The 23,732-nt window shown below is 38.6% G+C and overlaps 1 protein-coding gene across 2 annotated transcripts in view; it reads right to left on the reverse strand.

The window, feature by feature from the left end:
* The window catches only part of Gng2 (guanine nucleotide binding protein (G protein), gamma 2), a 103,539-nt gene that overhangs the window by 55,039 nt on the left and 24,768 nt on the right, over window positions 1-23,732 (reverse strand). The window contains exon 3 of one of the 2 annotated variants that reach the window (XM_013510328.1): window positions 21,575-21,668. The exons of the other annotated variant lie outside the window; for it this stretch is intronic. The gene's annotated coding sequence lies outside the window, so the exon portion shown is untranslated. The remainder of the gene's footprint in view (window positions 1-21,574; window positions 21,669-23,732) is intronic. 2 annotated transcript variants of the gene reach the window in all.

Genomic DNA, 23,732 nt, shown 5'->3' on the forward strand with positions numbered 1-23,732 from the left:
TTCTGTCACAACATTCTGCAAGCTGATCGACATCTAAACTTGTGTTATGGGTGTTTCTGTTTAAAGATGCCTTCTTTAACATACCCGATATCACTGATTCAGTTATATGGAACTCGGGGCAGTAGCTGCGTTACTCAGGCCTGAGCAAAGCTTGTCGCACTCGCATCTTTCCCCCATCAGACACATCACAGCCTTCTTAGGAAAACTGGATAGCACTTCAGAGTCACAATCGGGGACCAATTAGCTGCGAGATCGCTGCCACCACCACCACCAATGACAACGACAACGGCAAAAAGCATGAAAGTGCACAAAGCACAACACGAGACAAACCACGAAAAGAATACTTGTTTAGAGTGCGACAGCAGAAACAAGCAGGCAGAGTGTCACCTTGCTTCAGCCTCAGCTGGGAACATGGATGCTGCAAAACTCAATTGTTTGCTATTCTGGAAAAATCTCTGACCACAGAAGGGCATGGATAGCCGTCTGGGATTATTACAAAGACAGGCTCCCAAGCAGGCAAGTTCGCAAACACAGAATCTTGAAATCATGAGGATCAACTGTACCTTGTTCACAGAAACCCAGCTGGATACTACGAACTAGTTTTAAACACTGCTACGATCACTGTGAAGGGATGTGTCATAAATCTGTGAGGAGCAAAGTAGACTACAGGGAGGAAACAATCTTCAGTTTGAGGGCAGCGAATGTAAGTTAAGTTTTAATGTGCTAATGATGATTTAGAGCGACTTCCTGCATTAGCAATCTGAAAGGAAGGTTACTTTTTATTTAAGATTTCTTGTGCATTCATTAGCAAAGCTACTTAAGAGAAATTAGAGCCCCACAGCTTTGCATTTTAGGTATTCTCCACTGCCCATTCTATTTTCATTTGATAGATGGTGTGCTGCTTTTAACATGGTGGCAAACAATATGCACGCTCATTACTATGTTTTCTAAATGTTTCTGTGTGTTCTCCATGTGGCTTACTTCAAATGAGCATATAATATGCCCCTGAGTGGTTGTGTGTTTGCTATTAAAATAACTCTGCAATAAACAATTTTCTTTGTCAATGTTTCCTGAGGATAAATCCCCCCAAAAGACTGAAGGAAGTGAGAGCTCCTGATATCTAAGAATAAATTAAATAGGTGCTTCCAGACAGTGCCAATAAGGTTCTATGATTCCCCCATCATGCTCTAGGCATTGGATTTGATTTTTTAAAATTTTTCTAAATTAATAGGTGTGAAATTATACCTCATTATTGTGTTAGTTGGCATTTATTTAATTACTGGTGGGGCAGAAGAACTTTTCATATACTGATTCAGTTGTTCATTTAGTCAATTAACACTTATCAGGTAGACAGAGGGAGGCAGACCTGGGGTAGCCACTGCCCTTGCCCTGTGGTAACCTCCCCTCTACCTGTCATTACCTTCTACAAGTTGCCTATTAAAGCTGTCTGTTTATTAGAAATTTGTGCCATCCTTTTAGCTTTAAGTACACACTTTACATAAATGTAGACAATAAGTCTTTGTTATATTGCTGATGTCATTTTTTTCTCAGTTTTGATGGTTTAGTTAAATAGTGTTCATGTTTCTATACCCAGGAATAAGAACCACACTGAAAATGAAAATATTTAACAACTGGCAAGATAAAATGTCAGTATGTAATGTAACGAACCAAAACTATTTCACCAAAGTATATTTAGTGTTCCTTTTACTTGCTGAATTAATCATATGCTAAAATATCCATAAGTGATGCATTATGGGGAAAACACTTTGCCAGAATATTCTTAGGCATTTTCACGTGGTTGAGCTTTACAGATTGCCTCTGTGATCTTCGCTGGTAGCTGTTGACTGGCTAAGTGATGTTCCTGTTCAGACCACCTGAGAACATCAATGGCTTCACTGTTACATCAACAGCCATGAAAACCTTTCTCTAGGACCTTTGTTGCAACGGGGCACACCACAGGCTCCTCGCAATGGTATATATGTGGATGCTACTGCCTCACCGAGCACCTGTTCCTCATTGATTCCCCTTCTGCCTCTCATTCTTACTGTCCCACAAATATTGTCCCCAAGGCTAAGTGACCCTGCCTGTCTCATTGCCCCTGACAACACTGAGGCAGGTGGAGGGCACGGTGCACAAGGAGTGGCTGCCAGGGGCTGGCATCTGTGCTGGCACTGGTCCTAGGGCCATTACCTCCCTCGGGGCCATTGATGGGTGGCATTGGTAGACACCTTCCCATCTCAATGAAGAGATAATTTCTCTTTCAACAACAGATAGAAAACATTTCATGATGTTAACACCCAGAGCAGCTCTTGGTACCTGGCAGCCCTGGCTACCCCAAATACATGCTTTCTATAAACTGAAAATTCAGAAACACCCTTCCCACTTATATATTTATTTATTTATTTATGTCTTTTTGAGACAGGGTCTTGCTATGCAGTTCAGGCTGGCCTTGAGCTCACTTTGTAGCCCAGGCTGGTCTCGAACTCGCAATGATCCTCCTGCCTCAGCCTCCCACGTGCTAGGATTACAGGTGTGCACCACCATGCCGGCTCCTACGCTTCCTATAAGGTTATCATCTGCTCTGACCACAGGTCTTCAGCACTTTCAAATACTTTACACGGTTAACACAGCAGGGTGTGGGACCACACTGTACTGGAGTTTTGCATGCACTGAGAATTCAACCTAAATAAACAAAACCCAAGGTCAGCTGCCGACAGCATTTAAATGCCAGTGGGTATATTTACATCCTTGCTTTTATTCAGTTCATGAACACTGCGCTACTTTTTCTGGCAATTAGACAACAAGTAGATCCAAAGCCTTAAGGGTCAAATCATACCAGCTGGAAGGAAGTAGACAGGTGAAAATTTCTCACTGCTTTGGCCCACAGCCATCACTACCTCCTTCCAGAGAGCATGTAAACAAGGAAACAGGATTGCTTTCTGGGAGCAGAACTGGGAAGTCTGTTAAGAAACATTTTCCAGACGTCAGAAATAAGGCAGCAACATTACTGTGTGCCTTTGCATGGTCCTACTTGAGCCAGGTTCATCTGACACAATAGGAGGGCATTTAAGAAACAGTTTAATAGAGAAGCTGTGTGAGGTAGAACAGTACACCATCATACAAGCCCAGCTCTCCAGGAAGTTGAGGCAGAGTTTGAGGCCAGCCTAAGCAAATTAGGCACTTGGTGAGACTCTATCTCAAATTAAAAAAAAATTTTTTCAGCAAGGACTGGAGATGTAGCTTAGTGTGAAGGCGCTGTATTCAATCCCTAGTGCTGGAAAAAAAAAGTTTTTAAGTATGAAATGGGGTATAAACTTTGTAAAGTTAGAATTTCACTTGTAGAGGATTGATAAATTACAAATTATTTTGTCTGGTAGAGGTATACATTATCTGAATAAAAAAGTAAACCCAAAGTGTATGACTTTATTGTCCTGTAGAGCGTGAACCCATTTTGTATGCAGCTTGGCGGGTTCATTAGAGCATTCTTTCCTTTATAAGTATATACTTCAGTCTCTTGTACTCTTGAAATCAGGAATTCCCCTTTATGTTTCCTCTCATGAGTTAATTAAATCTTTGACCTGAACATGTTACATATTTGTACGATTTGTGCTCTTAACTTTTTTAAAGTTGACTGACAACCCCAATACAATGGGTTATGATGGAGATTGGCGAATATTGTTAGAGAAACAGGATTCCTTCCAGGTGGGGCAGTAATTTGACTGAATGAATTTCATCATGTGTCAAGGAGGAAGAGACAATAACGGAAGCTTCAAAAACAAATATCCGTCCAGCTAAGTACTGAGCAGAGGGAGATGGCGCTTACTTGACTGGTGTCTACCAGGCACTATACTTAGGTACCCACCTCGATTTCACCAACAAACTACATAACTAGTCCTTGTTGTTTCTATTTCCATGTTGACTAAGTAACCCCAGACATAAGTGAGTTTCTCCAGCAGCGAAGTAATTCACTGTTCAGACCAACATAAACAACCTATCTCATTCGTAGTTTCATTTTTCATGGTAAATGAATAAATTGGCAGTGGCATGTGGTTCTGCATTCCAGTTCTTTGTGGGATCTGCGAGCATGTATCTATGTTATACTTAAATTAACACTGGTTCTGCTACGAGATCAAGTCGCTAGGTCTGCAGGCTGTGGTCTATCCCACATCGTGTCACTCGGCCAAGGGAAACGACCGGCCAACAGCAGTGTAGTGTTGTGGACACAGTCTTGCTTCTTTGTTTGTTTTGAATTTCCTACACCTTGTGGAGCAAGACTGCTGTAAAATCCAATAAAAATATATAACTAAGAAAAATGAGACAAACAAGTTCATAGAAAATGCAAACCCACCATTTTCATGATTAGATTCAGTAGAACCCAAATTACTCTACCAAACAGAGTTTCTGTTAAAAATGTTGAAGCTCCTAAATGCTTACTCTCGACTTAGGTACTTAACTGTGGTCCAGGAGCTACGCTTCATCCGGGACTCTGATAGGAAGATAAGTTCTAGAGCCCCATCCCAGAGCCACTGGAACAGAATCTCTCTTAGGGTACATGAAGCTGCATTTTAAGCAGATCTCCAGGGGATTCTGGTGCATGCAAAATCTCGAGAACTGCTCATGAAAAATAAAAGTAAAACAAAAGTCACAGTTTTCAATGCCAAAGAGGCCAGGCCTGCTCAAAAAAATAAATTTGAGAAGAAGATTCCACGTTTCCCAGAAAATAACCAGCCTTGAAAACTAGAGATCAAAATCAGCCTGTCCTCACCTTACCTGCCTTACAGAGTAGCGGCCGAGCCACAGAACAGTGACGGCAGGTAGGGCAAGGACGGCTGACTGGGGCTGGCATCTTTGATCTCTAATTTTCAGGGCTGATTATTTTCTGGCTTGGTCTTATTTTGGGGGAAATGGGGTTGTAAGGAATGGTAATTCCCTGGGAAACTCCAGACAAGATGTCTTAGCTTTGCTAAAATAATGAATTGCTTTCTCCTGTCAATTGTTTAAGGTAACATTAAATCGGTAATATTATATGCTAAGTCAGTAATATTATCTACTAAATTCTAAGTGGATGAAGATTTATCCTTGAACGCTCTATTCTTTTTTTTTTTATTTTAAAGAGAATAGTAAAAGAAAAAAAACAATAGCAGCATATCAACATCACAAACATAAACAAAACAAAGCAAGAATACTAAAAGTGATACAGGATTTCAAAACAAAACGATAGGAATTAACAGTGGCTGTTATCTTACATATTGTTATCTTCAACTGCCCTATTCTGTCCAATGATCTGTGTTTCCCTCTCTAATTCTATTTTTTCACACCATTTAGAACTGTACAATATTTTAATACATTTTCAATGTCTAGTGAGGCTGGCCTTCCTTCATTATTTCTTTGATCGTTTGAAAGTTAATTTTTAACAAGTAGTTTTAAAATACTTTTTATGTTCAATAAAGTGCCTCATTAATATTTCCATTGAGATTGTTATGTTGGTTAACTATTAGTTAATTTGCTGACGGGTAAGAAGAAAACAGGCCCATCACCAAGTTAACTAATAATCAAGTTAACAATTTCAGTGGAAATGCTGATAGAAAACTAGGCGCTGGGTTCCCAGCCCTGCGCTGCTGCTCAGTGACTCTGAGTCTGGGCAAAATGTGAAGCCTCAGCTGGACAGCGGTGACATCAACGCTAACCTCTCAAAGCTGCTGTAAGAATTAACGAACAACAGGGTATAGCTCCACAGGCCTTTAATCCCAGCACTTGGGAGGCTGAGGCAGGAGGATCACCATGAATTGAAGGCCAATTGGGGGATATATTGAGTTCAAGGCCAACCTGAGCTACACAGCAAGACCTTGCCTCCAAAAACAACATTATGAAAGAATGAATAAAATAACATTTGGATTATGTGACTGGCTGCCAGCACTCTGAAGAACTATTACCCTTTCCTTTATGTTTCCCTTTGCAAATGTCACTGTCCCCTTCTTTACCTAATTAGCGGTTCTCTTTATTCAAGGGATAAAGAATGAAACGATCTGTGTTACATTTCTCTCTTTGCACTCATTCGGCTCTGACCTGATGATTTTAAATATAATTTTTATTACCATTATTTTGGGGTGAATTGTGTTATGGTCACAGGATTTGACATCCGTAATGACAGAATTTCTAATTTCTCAGCTTTTACTGAAAGTTTCTATGTGTTCAAAGAAAAGATATATTTGTAACTTTTATGTCTGAGAGAAAAGCACTTAATTTTCATAAACAAAAAATGAATTAAATTGGCTACATCAAAATTACAAGAAACACTTGAGCAGTGAGGGTCACGATTAACAGGGTGCAAAGGTAACCCACGGAGTGGGAAGAAATATTTGCAAATCTCCTATTTGCTAAGAGGATAATATCCAGACTATACAAAGAAGTCCTAAATTTAACAACAGAAAACCAAACAACCTAAGTCAAAAATGGACAAAGAGCTTGACTTGCCATGCTTCAAAGAAGATTTGCAAACGATCAATAAGCAAGTAAAAAGATGCTCAGTGCCACTACTCAGCAGGAAAACGCAAATCAAAATCATAGGAGATAGCACCTCATTCCCAATAGAATGGCTACTAATTTTTAGAAAACCAAGCTAGCCTGGCATGGTTGCATATGCTTCTAATCCCAGCATTCTGGGAGGCTGAAGCAGGAGGATCACAAGAGCTCAGCCTGGGCACCTTAGTAACTTAGAGAGACCCTATCTCAAAATCAAAAATAAAACAAAAGGGTTCAGTGTGAAGGCTCTGAGTTTAATACCCAATACCAACCAACCAACTCTAGAAAACAGCAAATATTAGTAAGGGAATGGAGAAATTGAAACACTAATGCACTGTTGATAAGATTGTACAATAATACAACTGTTATAAAGACCAACATGGTGGTTCCTAAAAAACCTAAAAGTAGAATTATAGGATCCAGCAACTCCAGTTCTGAGTGTGTGAACAGAAGAACTGAAAGCAGAGTCCTGAGCAACCCATGGTCTTAACAGCATTATTAACAATAGCTTAGCAACCCAAATGCTCACTGAACGGGCAAGTAAAGCATGGTCCATTTGTGCAACAGAATATTGCTCAACCTTAGAAAGGAAGAAGATTCTGGCACATAATGCAACATGGGTGAATGCTGAAGATATTATGCTATGAAAAACAATCCATTCACAAGGGGCTGGGGATTTAGCTCAGCGGCAAAGCGCCTGCCTGGCAAGTGCAAGGTCGTGAGTTCGGTTCCCGGTACCGGAGAAAAGGCAAAAAAAAAAAAACAAAACAAAACAAAACAAAAAAAAAACAATCCATTCACAAAAAGGAAGATACTACACAATCCTAGTTATAGGTACTTAGAGTAGTCAGACGCACAGACAGAAAGTAGCACAGCAGTGACCCAGGCTGGGAGGAAGGAAGAATAGGAAATTGTTGCTAAATGAGTATAGAGATTCAGTTTTGCAAAATAAAGAATTCTGTAGATGGATGGTGATGACGGGTACACATGTGAATGTACTAAATGCACACTCAGAAATGGGTAAGATGTCAAATTTTACATTATGGGTATTTTACTACTATTTTCTAAAAAAGTCTCACAAGTTTCGTTTTCCTTCTTCTACTTTTAATTGTGAGCATAAGTGATAATTCTCTTTGGCATTATGTTCTTTCTTCATTCCCAGCTGAGGGCTGGAATGGGGATGGCCCGAGCCCTAGATGTGGCACCAGGGCAGAGTCTGTGGCACCAGGTGGGGAATGGGTGGAACTTGGCGGGACCAGGGCCTAATGGTCCTGGTCCATTAGCTCCTAATCAGGAGCTAATGGGCAGAAATGGGCCGGGAGAGGGGAAATCAGTGAGTTCCCCCAAATAATCCCAATTGCAAATTTTTCAAATCACTTCCCCTAAATAACCCCAACTGCAAATTTGTCAGAGAGGGGTCAGGACCAGAAGTCTGCTGCGGTGACAGGGTGGCATTCGAAGACAAAGTCACACCCTGGAGCATGGGTCCTTCAAGATAGATTCCAGAGCTGAGATGGGTTTCCAGGTAGTTCAACAAGTGCTGTGAGATCTAGGGATTGGAACACAGCTGTCCTTCCTCACTTCTGCATCTCCTCGCTCAAGACTATCAGAATCCTAAGGTCTTTGTCAATCAGCGGTCTGGACCACCCTTCCTATTTCATTTCTACCAACTCATCACGGTTTGTGGTGGGAATGCCCGGGGGAGCGCTGACAGTGGTCAAGTGCCATAGTTGCCCATCCGAGGAGACCTGGGTGGGTGACTTGGTCCTAGGAGCAGGAGGTTGGGAAGCTCTTCTCTGTCGGACAGAGGACCCTTCATCTCAGAAGCTCTGACGGGTCAGAGCTTGAGGGATCTGCCATGAACCGCACATTTATATTCAGTGCATATCCTACCATTTTTAGCTATTTTTAATTCAAAGCATGTTAGTGCACAGCTTACCATTTCTAATTCAGACAAAGAAATTTTCCCGGTCTTTTGTGGCTGTTTTATTTGTTCTAGCGGGCTTTTGCTACAGCTATTATTGAAACAATTTTCTCTTTCTTTCTTTAATGAGTGATCTTTTCAAGCTTTGTTTCGTGTGACTTGTGTCTCATTTTTTACCATAGGACCATGAGGAAGTGGATGAACAATGAGAACAATCTTTCTCCCAGCCAAGTCTGTGCTGTCCCTTCCTACCCCTGGCCCAATCACACCCTAGTAAGCACTTTTAGTAGCCCTGCCTGAGAGTAAGACTTGATGAGGGGACCACAATGGAAAGACATTGGTGTTTGGGACCCAAAGTGTAAGGTAGATTTAGAACTGGTGCAATATGTGAAAATCTTGCTTGAGTTTTCCCAAATGAGTGACCATCTTGCCTGGGTAATTTTTTCCGTAAATACAGTTGTGGATGTTATTTCTTTTCCTTGGGGAGTTCATGGTCTTCAGAGTGACTACATCTGAAGTCAACATTTGGAACATCATCTGGCCTCTCTGTCCAGATGTTTCAGGATTTCTTCCTCACTGAAGTTTGAAAATATTGTAAGTAAATATCTTGACACCTTTCTCTGGATGGTAATTTTATGGATAGAAGCCAAATCTTTCATCAATTCTACACATACTTTATATCTTAAATTGTTGATTATTTAAAATTCTTTTTATTTGCTCCAGTATTTATCCTTATTATTTTTTAAAATAATGAGCATTTTTATTTAAAAAGTATTTTGTGATCCCTTTTACATTCCTCACTGTATGTTATTTTCTCATAGAATAAGTTGAATGATTTTACTTCAGGCAAATTCCCTTCCAAAATACCTTTCACAATGGTATCTAGTCACTTCTGCTATTCTTAAAGAGAAAAGCTTCTGAAATATTTTTTCATTAGTTTGTGAAAATTAATTTGGTAGCATAACCTGACCTGACCAACACACTATTATCCATCACCTTTTTAAAAAATCTTAGTACTATTTAGTACAAATATTAGAAAAATTTGCTGCACAATTACTATTTTTATTACTTAGTGCTGTTTCAGAAAATGCTAGGAGTGTTGATTAATATATTTTATATATACTATATTAATTTCATTAAATGTAAAAAATTCCAACTTGTGAAACATTTAGCTCCAACAGTTTTTGATAACAGATTTTGGATAAACTGGAATTAATGAATATAGTATCCCTATTATTATTATTATTAATATTTTTTGTCTTTTTGAGACAGGGTCTCGCTATGCAGTTCAGGCTGGCCTTGAGCTCACTTTGTAGGCCAAGCTGGTCTCGAACTCGCAGCAATACTCCTGCCTTAGCCTCCCAAGTGCTGGGATTACAGGTGTGCGCCACCACGCCCAGCCTCCTATTATTTTTAAGTAAAGATATATACGCTCTTCTAGGAATAGTTCATCTTGAACCAAGTTTATTTTCACAACTTTACCTAAGCCATCTAATTTATTTGATCCCATAGTTACAAATGTCTTCCTCATTATCAAGTAAGTCTTCTTGCAATTCCTTTTTTCTTTTTTAAACTACTTTCTGAAACATCTTTAATTGTAATATTGCAATTTTTACCACATAGCTCTTGTTTCTTGGCTTTAGTCTTTCTCATTTAGCTGTAGCTGAAGATTGTTTTTTAAATTCTGATTAAGAATTTTTGGTTGTGTCATGTCAGACATTTTTAAAGTTTGTTGTTATTTTCCTGTTCTTATACAGCTTTCTGAAATCACAACCTTTAAAAATTTGTTACTTTGATATAAAGAGGGCTGGGGATGTAGCTCAGCGGTACAAGTGCCTGCATGGCAAGCACAAGGTCCTGAGTTTGATTCCTGGTACCAAAAAAAAAAAAAAAAGATATAAATAAAGAGCAAAATAGAAGATTAAGAAATAGGGAGAAATTCAAAAATTCCCCAAATTGTCTATCTTTCTGTTTCAAAAATATTTTAATACACATGCTAATTTGTTTCATTTATACTACTAGTTCCTCTTAGTTCACTGAAAAGGAAGTTTTATGTTATTATGTGTTCATTTCTGTTTTGTAAGAGAGAGTCTTGACCTGTCTATGACTTGTACTGAGTAACACTTTGCCTATTCTTTTAAGATCATGGTACACAATGTATTAGCTATTGTTGTTCTCTAATTTTTTCTTATGAAATTTGTTTTTTTTCACAGAAAATAAGAGTACTTTTTATATGTTATCAATATTTATATGTATTACTTAAAATAAAAATTAGTTCCTTTGAAAATTTTTCTTTGATTTCTGTTTCAGATGTTGAGATTATGCTGAAGATTTTCAATCTGAGACATTTTCATTAGTATTTTGTAGATTTACTATGAAGAAGGCAATCTACATTGCTACTTAGGCCATCAGCCTCCCAGAGGTAGCAATATTTCTTCTTATAACTTCTGGTCTGTAGAAATAAGTACATATCAAAGTTCTATACATTATTTTAAACTGACAATAAAATTCCTCCAATAAGTGATATTCCTCATCTACCAATAGCACATATCTTGATGTTTTTATCTTCAAGTTATCCTCTGTCTGACAAATAAGACGATGTTTTGAACAATGTTTGAACTTAAATGTATTAGTTCCCTCTATTTGCTTTTACTTTAAAAAAGGTTTTAGTGCTCTAGAACTAAAAGCAGAAGGAATATGCATAATTATAGGGTGCTCACAGAGCTGTCTTTATCAGGAATGATGCTGACCCATAGTAGCAAAGTTGGGATTAGGGCAAGTGAGCCAAAGCTCTTCCTTTAATATTTCTAAGTCCGACTTAGCACACCTGTTCCCAAGGATCTGAACTCGTGATTTCTCTGTGTTTTAGGCTGAGAACATGCTTTAGCTTATGCATTTTTAAATTTCTCTTAGATCCAGCCATTTTCCTAAATGACAACTCCAAAAGAAAAAAAAATTCTTTTGCATACTGAGCAAGGCATTTAAAAAGAAAGCTACTGTATTTACTTGAAAACCATTACAAAATATTATTAAAAGATATGAAATATGACTTGAGCCAAAAGACACATTTTCTGGTTGGGGAAAAAAAACCTGGAATATAGTGCATGATTTTAATGCAGTTATAATCAGAACTGCCAGTGATTGTTTGTTCCTTCTTGTAAGATAACAGAATGACTTTAAAGTTTGTATGGAAAAGAAATGCCAAGCAATATTATGAAATATTGGAAAAGAAAAAAAATGAAATAAGACTTGGTTGCTTTTCAGATATTAAAAGCTAAAATAAAACTATTATAGACATAATGGTTTCACAATGACACAGGACACATAGAGACTGATCCAAGTATATGTAGAAACCATATCTGACAAGGGTGGTGCTTCCATTCAGAAGTTTTTCTTTTTTAAAAATTATGTTATCGAAAAAAATTACACTATCAGATATTGCAACACATTTGGAGGAACAAAGTTATGTTCAGACCTCACAGCATATACAAAATGTATTAGTCAGCTTTTCATTACTGTAATAAAATCCTGGAAGCAGGCTACTTTATTTTAAAAAAGAGGTTTGTTTTGGATCATGGTTTTGGGAGCTGGAAGTACAAACAGCAGGGCATAAGTTCTGGCAAGCCCCCCCCCCCCGTCACATATCGCACAGTTGTCCTATGATTTTTCTCTTCTTTTTATAAGGCCACCTGGGGCTCTACTCAAATGATCAGATTTTATATAATAATTTCCAAAGCCCTCACTTCTAAACACAATAGACTGTTTCCAATACCGCTGAGAATTAAACTGCGTGAGTTGGGGTGGACAAACCATACTTGAACCATAGAAGTATATTCCAGATGGATTTAATGTATATATGTAAAAATTTTTTTTAAATTATTAGAAGAAAAGCAAGGATGATAACTATTACATTGGATAGAAGAAATGTAATGAGGGTCTGGGATTTAGCTCAGGGGTGCAGTGCTTGCCTGGCAAGCGTGGGGTCCTGTGTTCATTTCCCAGTACCCCCCTAAAAAAGAAGAAGAAATGTAATGAGCAAGACAAGAAACCAAACAGTCATGAAAGAAAAGATAGGCATATGTGACTAAATTATTAAAAAGTCAACAAAAATATGGCAAAGATACTATAAATAAAAACCAAAGAAAAAATGATAAGACAGTGAAATAAATAACTGCATCATGTAGAACAAAGTATTATTAATAAGCTAAGAACTTTGCAAATTGAAGGACTCAAATAACTCTATAGAAACATAGGCAAAGAATATGAAATGACAATTCAAAGTGAAAATGCAAAAGATCAGTCAAAACATATGAAAATATGTTCAACCTCGCCAGAATTCAAAGGAATGCAAATTAAAACAGAACACTATTCTTCACCCGATAGAGTGGTAATACACAGAGATGAGCAGGACGCAGAAAACAATCTCATGCTTGCTAATGGGAGCCTGAACTGCCACGTTTTTGGAATGAAACATGGCAATACATTTTAATTGAGACATACACCCTTTGGCCCCCACAATGCTACTTCTGGGATTTGACTAGACTGGATCTTTGGTGTAAAAGAATAAACCAGCTGATGGGAGCACGACCACAACCAAAGGAGACAATGTCAGTATTAATGTTATTGCATAGAAAGGAATGGATTAAAAACCATGCAATCATTAGTGGGAATGAGTTAGATTGTACCTACCAGCTCGATGAGTGTTGTGACATCTGTCTTGTAAAACATAGCTATACGGTAATCCTAAGGTTTGAAAACTCCCCAGACACTGACAAGTTATGCATGTGTATGATGAACTATACAAAATTGCTCATATTCAACTGCTTTTGATATAATAATAGGGTACTCTCTACCTAACCTACGTTTGTTACATATTCATGAGCATGAGTAAAAATGTGGAATGGTTTCTGAAAATATTAACATTGATACCTGGGAGAGGGGAAAAATCAGGGAAGGAAGAGGAGAAACAAACTTTATCTCCACCCATCTTTGCACTGTTTTCCTCATACAAACAAAAACATGTTACAGTACCTCTATAAGCTAAAAATGTCTAGTAAAAGTACAATTTAAAGAAAAATAAAAAAGAAATAAGATGCTCAGGCTATTTATAGTTGAAAATAAAGATCAAGGTGATCTATGGCAATCATCCATTTACATTTATCAAACGCAATAAACAAAAGTCAATTCTTTCTGTCTTTTGTGCCAAGATAACTAAAAATGATATCCTAACAATTATTTTATTTTTAAAAAAGAATAGACTATATCTGCAACAAAACTAGCAAAAATTAAAATTTGGAGAGCATTACACATTGAAACTGTTGTAAAAAATAAATACTATAAAATGTATTCTAACTAAAAAAAAAAAAATTACATGTTAACAAGTGAAACCATAGGAACTTTGACACTGCTAGAGAAAAGTAAACTGGTGTGACCATTTTAAAACAATTTATTATTCTAAAAAGTTGGATATTTGCATATCCTATGATCTAGCAACTGATCTTCAAAGTATGTGTCCTAGAAAAGTTCCTGGGTGTGGACAGAGACCTATGAAGAATGTGCAGAACAGCTTTGTTTATCAGAGCAAAAAAGCTGGAAACCACCCAAATGCCAAAAAGGTAGAATGGATAAATACAGTGTGGTGTGTTTTACACAGTGGAAGAGCAATACTGATACACTAACTAGTAGCCGTGATAATGAATGAATTATCGTGACAAACATCCACCTGGATGAATCTCAAAACATAGTTTTGGGTAAAGATGCAAGCCATAAAAAAAGTAGGATTCCATTTATTTAAAGTTCAAAAGCTGGTAAAGACAAATAAGATAAATAAAAGCAGGAGAATGGTAAGTGAAACATCTAGATTGGGGCTTTCCAGGAAGAAGAAGAAAAGAGAATAGGATTAGGAAAAGGAATATAGTAGTCTTTAAAAGTAGTACGGTAGTTCTTTTGGCCGGAACTTCTATCTTCCGCTAATATGCAGAAATGAGAAAGAGAAAGAAAGGAACCTGGGATATGTTCTCTAGGTTTTTTAGAAAACCTGAGGTTGTTCCGTTGGCCACATATATGTGAATCTACAAAAAGGGTGGGATGAAAACATCAAGGGCATGGGTACTGTTCCATAAGAATGCCACAAAGATGTACAATGGCCAACCTGGAAGTCTACGGTGTCACCCAGCATGCTGTTGGCATTGCTATAAGCAAGCAAGTTAAGGGCAGGATCTTGCCAAGAGAATTGATGTGCATATTGAACAATTAAGCACTCTCAGAGCCCAGATAGCTTCCTGAAATGCATAAAGGAAAAAAATCATGAAAAGAAGGAAGCCACAGAGAAAGGAACCTGGGTTCAGTGGAAGCGCCAGCCTGCCCCGCCCAGAGAAGCAGGCTTTGCAAGAGCCAACGGAACGAGCCAGAGACCTGGAATTTACTCTCCGAGCACTCATGACATGCGCTGAGGATGCAGCTCTGCTGCTCAGTGTCTGCCTAGCAGCTAAAGTGTTCTAGGCTTGGGGTTCAATACCTAACCCTGCTTAAAAATGGAAAAAGGTCCTCAGAATCGTAAGAATGAGGTGTGTGGTGCCCTCACCCCAGAGAAATTAATACTTAGAGTAGATTCTCATTGTACCCAGCTGTTGTGTCATGAATTTCTTCTCCATACGCAGTGTTTTCCTTGCTGAAGGATGTGAGGTAATGTGCAGTAAGTGTTTACCCAATTTATGAAATATTTATATTGGCTTGAAGATAGTTATTCTAAGTCCCATGGGGAAAAAGATGTATGAAAATAAATGGAAGGTAAACGATGGCAATGCAATGAAATGAATTGCTTAAAGCACCCCAAATAAATAAATTCATACATACATACTTAAAAGTTGGGAAAATAGTGCATTTGTTTTAGTAATAGTCTTTATATTGTATGTGCATGCATTCTTTTAGCCTGAGGTATGTTTCACACACACAGAGGGACAAAATCCAGGTCTGTGCGCATTCGTACCTACAAGCCCACCCTTTGGCTGGAGCAGCAACTCAGCCATCTTCTGGGTGTATTTCACCCTACAGATACTTCATACAGAAGTGAATGGGTAGGTTTCCAGAATAACACTCAAGGAACAGCCCGCCTCTTTTTGGTTCTGGGGCAAAACAGAAAGTTATGCATTTTGTAGTGCACCAGAAATTGGAGAACAAACAGAAAACCCAAGCTAAATGCACAAACTGCTGTAAAGGTTTTCAAGTCATCTCGGAAAAAATAACTTCCTATAGAGCAAAGGTGACATTTCTGAGCAGAGTTGCATCAGCTTTGCTTTTGCCCTACATTAATGATAGCTTTCATTCACCTTAAGGTTTAAACTAAATGACACCAAAGCTCCAACTTTGGACAGTAAGATTTTCCAGAATGAGGGAAAAAATTCCTTTCCTCTGCGATATACAGTGAGTACCCAGGAAACTTACTGGCACAGACCAGGTGGGCTCTGTTTGCAGCTTTGAAGATGCTGGAGCTGTTCACAGCAGCAGAGCAGCTAGGCTGAATGAGGCGGTATTGCACCAGGTGAAGGAAGACAATTAGAAAGGGAGGAAGTCTGTTCTTGTTCCCATCCTCCACAGCTGCCTGAAACTCCATACCCCGCATGAATCAATGAATCACAGCCCATTCTGCCCTGGCTCCTTTTCCTTTCCTAGGATTATGCTGAGTATTCGGACTTCTGCTTTACTCAGTCAGTTCTAGTGAGGGCTGTTAGGAGTTTGATAAGTAATCTCACTGAGCTAAATTGCTTTACTGACAGGATATCCTGTATCTACTTAAATAAATAAGGCTAGAGGAAGGCTTATTAGGCAATCTGAATGCATGTTATTTTTAAAAGGAAAGGAAAAGGTAAAAAAAAAAAAAGTAACTACAGACCTTTTATCATCTCAAGTAAACCAAAACAATACGATATTGAAATACTTCATACGGGCAAATACAATTTATTTGCAGTTGTCACATTTTTATTCCTATTACTAGAAAAGCCACTTTCTGGTCAAGACCCGGGAAGGCAGGTGCAGCACAGCCAATGACGTAAAGAGCTTTATGTTTTTCTTTAGCAAATGAAAAGAAGGGAAATTAAATTAATTGCTGTTCTTAAACATATTTTCATAGCTTCACTGAGATATAATGCAATCCCACAAAGTATGCATTTTAGTATATTCACAGTTCCACATGCATTACCACTATTCAATTCTTAAACATTTTCATCATATCAAAAAGAGAACCATACTCATTCTGGACATTTCAATAAATAAAACCATAAATATGGCCTGCTGTGTCTATTTTCTTGCACTTAATAAAAGTTTTTCAGGGTTCATCCATGCTGTAACATGTATCAGTATGTTGCCCCTTTTTATGGCTGAATAATCCATCACACAAAGAGAATACAATTGTGTTAAACCATTCATCAGAAGGTGGGCATTTGAATTGCTTCTTCCAGGTTGCTGATTTATAATAAAGACCAGCAACAAGCCTAGGAAGCGGAAAGAACTGGACCTCGGCTCTAAACTCATTCTAAACTAAGGATGGGTAAACACAATTACTGTTAACTGCATTTCTACTCAGTCCTTATAAGTTGCACTACTCCTAGACAATATTAATGGAGAGGATAGTTGTACTAACACAGAACTATGAAAAAAATTTTGTTATACTGTTATAAGGAAATAAGAAGGGAAATGAATTAAAACATAATTGAGTAATGTCTAATAGGTGAGGAAACTCAACTATAATAGAATACTACTTACCAACAAAAGGAATAAACTATTGGTGTACATAAGACATATACCTCAATGTCATTATGGTTGGATGAGAATGAGGAGATTTAGTCAAGGGGCCCAAGGAAACTTTGGAGTGGATATGTTCATTTTCTTGATTGTAGCAGTTTTTCGTAGGTGTATGAGACCAGTAAAAATTAACTCTACTGTATCATGAAGATACTTTGTATAAGGCCAAACCATAGCTGCAGAAACTAAGTTTAATAAATATAAAATAGATTCTCTGTATTAAAGCTTATGAACACTGCGCTCTTCACAAAAAGTTCACCAAATCATATACTTTAAATATGCCATGTATCACATATTAATTATACTTCCATAAAGAAATATTTTTAAAAACAATATATCTCAAAAAGACTGAATATATCTGATCATCAAATTATATATGTAGAATATGCACAGAGTTTTATCTATCAACTATGCCTCAAGCTGTTTGAAAGAGGCTTATCTATCCCCTAAATACCTGCATGACACTGGATGGAAAACACTCCCTTTATTTTGCACGTAATTTTGTAGTAAGTCAAAATAGTCTTATTTTGCACACGAGGAAAGTTGAGGTACAGAGTTCAGTTGAGTTCAGTAACTTGCCAAGGTGATCACAGTGTTAAACTGACATCTCTCTCTTTTTTATCCCAAAGTCTATGCTCCCTTTTCTGTACCATATTATCTTACTGTTGCATCACAGACTCACTCATGCCAGCATTTCCCGAGTAAAGACACTTTCTGGTTTATCCTGTAGGGTAGCGTCCCACATTTTTTTTGCCGTTGACTGTCAGTTTATGTTGCCACAAACACCTCTCTAATTATGAAGATTTACCTGATTCAGTTGACTTTTTCATTTTCACTGGATCAGAGTGCTTAATCTAGATTAGATCAAGGCAAGTAATCTTAGTCTCCAGGTCAAAGGAATGAAAACAATTCACTGGAGATTAAAACCAAAAACTGGCCATTCAACCTCCTAGCAAGCACTACCTCTCTTCGGAATAACGGTCATTCCTTTGATGATGGGAGGCCCAGAGATGCGAGCTAGCTAACGCTGCTCTGCAGTGCCCGGTTACTTTTTGCAGCAAACTTGAACCGTAGGTTGAGGTTCCCATCTCACCGCTGAACAGGGCGAGTGCGTGGAGGATCCTCCTCCTAATCACCTTGTATGAACGGCTGAGCTCACACTTCCTTGGTTTTGCATATAATTTTGTAGTAAGTCAAAATAGTCTTACTTTTGCACATGGGGAAAGTTGAGGTAGAGAGTTCAGTAACTTGCCAAGGTGGATTTGGGTCCATTTGAATAGGCGCTATGGCCTTGATTGAGTAAACTTAAGGACAATGTGAAGGTAGGCTAACACAATTTTTTTGCAAGATGATTATATTTTCAGTGTTGTCCTTTCATTCATGCAAGATTTGCATAATGAGGATGAACTGGGCTGATTATCTTCTATGTGCTCCTTCCAATCCACTCTCCATCCTGTTCCACCAGGCTCTGTGGCCCAGGAGACCAAACTGCATGGACTGAGTAGCAGCCTTGCTTGCTCTCTGCCTTCCAGTTGGGTTTGGCCAGTGGGGAGCAGAAGCAGATGAGAGTCAGAGAGAGGAGTCAGTTTAGGCTGTGTGTTTCCTGGGACCTGTGCCCCCAGGGCTGTTCCCCTTCACCAGAGGCATCGGGTCCACACAAGAGGCCCTCTCTTCACATCTCTCATTGCTTTGGGGCAAAGGGTGGCATAAACCCTGAACTGTGCACTTCTTCACAAGTCCCCTACACACTGCCTATTGCCTTGGACAGATTCTCTTTATTAATTAAACTCTGCTAAAATTGATAGACTTGGGGCCATGGAGATAACTCAGCGGTACAGCGCTTGCCTGGCAAGCGCAAGGTCTTGAGTTCAATTCCCCGCACCAAAAAATAAATAAATAAAATAAACGAAATGAAATGAACCAGCTTGCAGATGCCAGTTGGTACCAATGCAGCTGGCATTTTTCTGATGGAGGACCCAGAGAAAGCCTCATTCACAGTAACAGCTTGTTCTAAGTCCTTGGTTTATATGAAAATACCAACATGCATGGTGTTGATACCAGGCTAGGTGGGGTGTGGAGTGGGATAGTCAGGCCGCCCTGATTCACCCTCACACCAATATGCACTGGTGATTGTGTAAGGTCACAGACACTTGGGGGACCAGTGAAAGTCCTGGTTACATTTCACAGATTTAAAGTGTGAGATATGTAAAACCTTTTCAGGTTGAGAGATTGTGTTTCTTTACGCTTATAAATCATATTTCCATAGCCTTCAACCTTTTTGCATATGCTATTCGACTTAGATTGAGGTTTTCAATCACTTTTTCCACCCTAACTACGACATATAAGGAAAAAAGAAGTTTGCTAGAATAAAAACTGCCTAAATGGCAAATTCAGGATTTCAGAGAGGTACCATCTGTTTTTCCTCATTGAGAGATATTATCATATATAGTGAAAAATGCTATCAAAGTGAAGTGTTGTTTCTTGTGTCATGAATAAGTTATAATCTCAAGTAGTTTTGATTACTCAGAGCTTATACTAAAGATTATGTCTTTTTTTAAAAAAAAAAGATGCCTCTTGATCCAGCTAACCCCAAGTTATAGCTTAAATAGCTAACTTCTCATACCAGAATCACCGCAATTGTATCATTCTCAGATGAAGCACAGCTAGAATAGCCGCTTTAAGTTTTATTTTTTTCAGTGATTTTTTTCTCTGATAAAGCCAAAATGCTACGTAGCGGGAATTTGTAAGTTCTTTTAAGTAAAAAAAAATTAAAGTGTTGAAATATTAATATGATGCTCTGTTTGTGGTGTGTGTGTGTGTGTGTGTGTGTGTGTGTGTGAGAGAGAGAGAGAGAGAATGAACAGGAGATAGAAAAGAGAAAGCCACTGAATTAGCCTGAGCCAGGAAGGAAAAATATATCCTTACATTTATTATGAGTATCTACTAGAATTTAAGAATATCTGAGAGCAAATTTACAAAAGAAAATCTGGGGAACTCTGGCAGCTTCCATTTAATTCCACATAAAACCAGATGGCTCTCACAAAGATCTCTTCTTATTTTCCAAATGAGTGGTGATTTCATTCTTTCAACTTTCCCTAACTCAGTGTAATGTACCAACGAATAATATCATCTCATGGTCATGTAATATTTTACAGTTTACAAAGTGCTTTCCTTTTTCTTATCTCAACTGATACTTATAACAGTTCAGATATAGTCAGGGCAAACCTTATAAACCCTGCTTACAGATAGGGAAATGAAGGCCTGAAGATACCAGTCCAGACTCTTTCAGTAACAACTTGAATTAGCTTAGACAAAAAATGGAGATGTACTGGCTGGGACCATGAAGGTGTTTCAGCTCCCTCGTCCACCTGCACACTCTCTTCTCTCTTCTCCTCCTGTCCTCTCCCTCCCTCCCTGCCACACCGTCCTCTCTGTCCACTGGACTTCATTTTCTCAGCAGACTGGATCATGGCCTTGTCTGATTCCTACTGCCTTGACGTCGGGGAAAATGGTGCTGGACAGAAGCTTGAGCTGGAGAATGTGGAGGGAGAACCACTGGCCCCTGCTGGTCTTCTGTCCACACTCTGAACCAACCCTTGTGGTGTGCGGATGAGATATGATGGCTTAATCAGCTTGGGTGAAGTCCCCACCCCTCTGGCCTAGACAAACAAAAAAATAGGAAGAGAACAGTGCCTGGGGAAGTTGAGGCAAGAGCCAGTCACCCTCGTTTGGGCGCCGCCTTAAGTACCCTGCCTACCAGGCACGGGCAGAAGGACGATGGGAGCAGATCTTGGGACTGTGCCCATCCCCAGCCCCTTCACAGTGGGTCTCCCAGAAGCCACGGAGATGTTGCTAAGCTTCCCTCATCCTCGCAGTCACTAATGTGGTCTGGGAAAAAACTTGGCTTCCGGTCCTGGTCCTGTCACCGGTCAGCTGTGTGGCCATGAGCAAGTTCCTTAACCTCTGGGAACCACAACATCCTCTTTTATGAAATAAACAGTTCCTGCCTTACAAGGTCATCATAAGGGTACAGGGAGATAATGCACTCCAGATGACTTGAAAATCAGAAAAGAACTGCACGCTGTCCGGGGCTGTCGTTCCCTACACAAATGTCATGGGCATTCAGATTACACATTAGCATTCCTCTGTGGTAGCTCTCCCCACTGCCAGCCCTCAGCATTAGCATCACTTTGGTTTTGACATTTTCACTCTTTCAGTTTTAAAAGGTTCGTTTCAAAAAGAAGCATCAAATAGTGTTTCAAAAGTACAAGGCTGAGCTTGGAAGAGAAGCTTCTAAGCAGATGGTTCGCTGGTGCTTGACGTACTCACCTTTTCAATACAGATTAACCAGGAGATGGAGAATTTCTGGAACACACGCAAGGAACTATTAACAGTGGCTGCCTCTCAGGAGGGAGGCTAGAAGCTGGACGTGGAAAAAAAAAATCTTTCAATTTTTATTCATGCCTTCTTTACTACTTGAATTTTAAGACTCTTTCACATATATTCTTTTTTTTCTTTCACATGTATTCTTTCTATAATAAAAAAACTGATAAAAAATTAAAACCATTGTTATCACAGAAAAAGAGCATAGTATACACCTACTGTAGGTTCAGGTGCTTAAAAACTTGTAAAACTTCTTATTGTTGATCAAACCAGATATTTCTATCTAGTTTTTTTTTTTTTTTGATCTTGGGAACTGAACTCATGACTTTGTAATTGCTAGGCAGGCGCTTGTGCCGCTGAGCTACATTCTGAGCCCCCATCTAACTAGTAAAGTAAAATTAATATCACTAAATAAAACCTCAGGCTGGGCCCGGTGGGGCAGCCCTGTAATCCCAGGGAGGCTGAGACAGGAGGATTGTTGTGTTCAAGGCCAGCCTGGGCAACAAGGTGAGCTCAAGGCCAGCCTGAACTGCATAGCGAGACCCTGTCTCAAAAAGATTATAAAAAAAAAAAAAAAAAAAAAGAAAATAAATAAATGAAACCTCATTTTCTTCTGTGTCAATATGCTTTTTTTTCATGAATCATACTGAGAAATGCTCATTTCTACCTGCTGAGGATATGAATTTAAACTTTTATACATTCACACATCAAAAATGAAATCTACTGTCTTAATTCTCAACTATTAAAACATGGTACATGTGACTACCTCTCAACTCGGTGACTATTTCCCTGAGCATACTTTCCAAGTAGCATCAGAACGATGGGCTTTGAGGAACCACAGCATGGGGCAGTGAAGGGACTGTGATATTTTCTAAGAAAATAAAGGTTACACGGCAGCATATGCCAGAGCTAAAAAATATGCAGCATTTTTAAAAATGATACCACGCCTATGAACTTTGAATGCTATGCATGGGCTAAGTGCTATAGTGTTTGCTTAGTTACATCTCTGTAGAAAGGTTACCTCTAAATCTAGATGAAAGTTAAAGCCCCAATTTTTCATAATTAAACCAAGGATTGCTTTTGAACCTCTGTGCGTCATCCCTTGAAACAAGTCCTCGTCAGGTGATGGCCTTTGGGATATCTAAGGAGATATTTTAATAAAAGATATTTCTATATATGAAATTTGCTACTTTGATCACATTTCATTAAGTTATCACATCTGGATTCTTTCCATTTTATCATTTCCAATTACAGTATGCTACTATAGCTATTAAAACCTTTCCAGTCTAGTAGATACAACTTCTATCCCATGATACATAGAAGAAAGCCCAGTGTTTTAAATTATTAAACTACAAAACCCCCTTTTTTGTACATAACTTTGCCAAGGATAGCCCAGCCAATAAACTAGTAACAAAAACCATACATTTTAAAAACAATTACTGTCTTAACTCTCTGAGAGGTTCTCTTCTCACCCCCTTCACAGTTTATTTAATTTACCTCGCAAATACTTATAAGTCCAAATATCTTCTCTCAATGGAACAGAATAGATCAATAATTTAGGTCTAGAAATTTAACATAAGTGCATTCAAGTGGATGTAGACTTCTTCCAGAATTTGGATGTAGACAGAAGGAGCTTTATTCTCCCCCTCTTGAAGTTCAGACATGAACCTGTTTGTCTTTGATTTAAAATTTACATAATACAAAATTAACCATTTTACAGCACACGGTTCAAAGGCATTTCATACATTCACAAAGCTATGAAAGTATCACCTCCATCCAGTGACATGACCCTAATAATTAGTAGAAACCCAGTACTCTGAAAAGTAGTCTTTTTGATCTATTATTTATACTTCCACTGTAATTTCTCCTCGGAAAAGACTAAGCAAATCTGGGTTTAAATTACAGCATAAGGATCTGATTTCATTTCTTGTGGAATTTATTGATTCACAAAAACCAGTAGAGGTTTAAAGCTGAATGAGCCTTCTCCTTCTTTCTTTCCTTCCTTCCTTCCTTCCTTCCTTCCTTCCTTCCTTCCTTCCTTCCTTCCTTCCTTCCTCAGTGCTGGAGATTAAACTCAAGGCCTCTTGGATGCTGGGAAAATGAT

Source organism: Chinchilla lanigera, unplaced genomic scaffold, assembly GCF_000276665.1.
Source record: "Chinchilla lanigera isolate Chin_1 unplaced genomic scaffold, ChiLan1.0 scaffold00008, whole genome shotgun sequence".
In the NCBI taxonomy this organism is placed as follows: domain Eukaryota; kingdom Metazoa; phylum Chordata; class Mammalia; order Rodentia; family Chinchillidae; genus Chinchilla; species Chinchilla lanigera.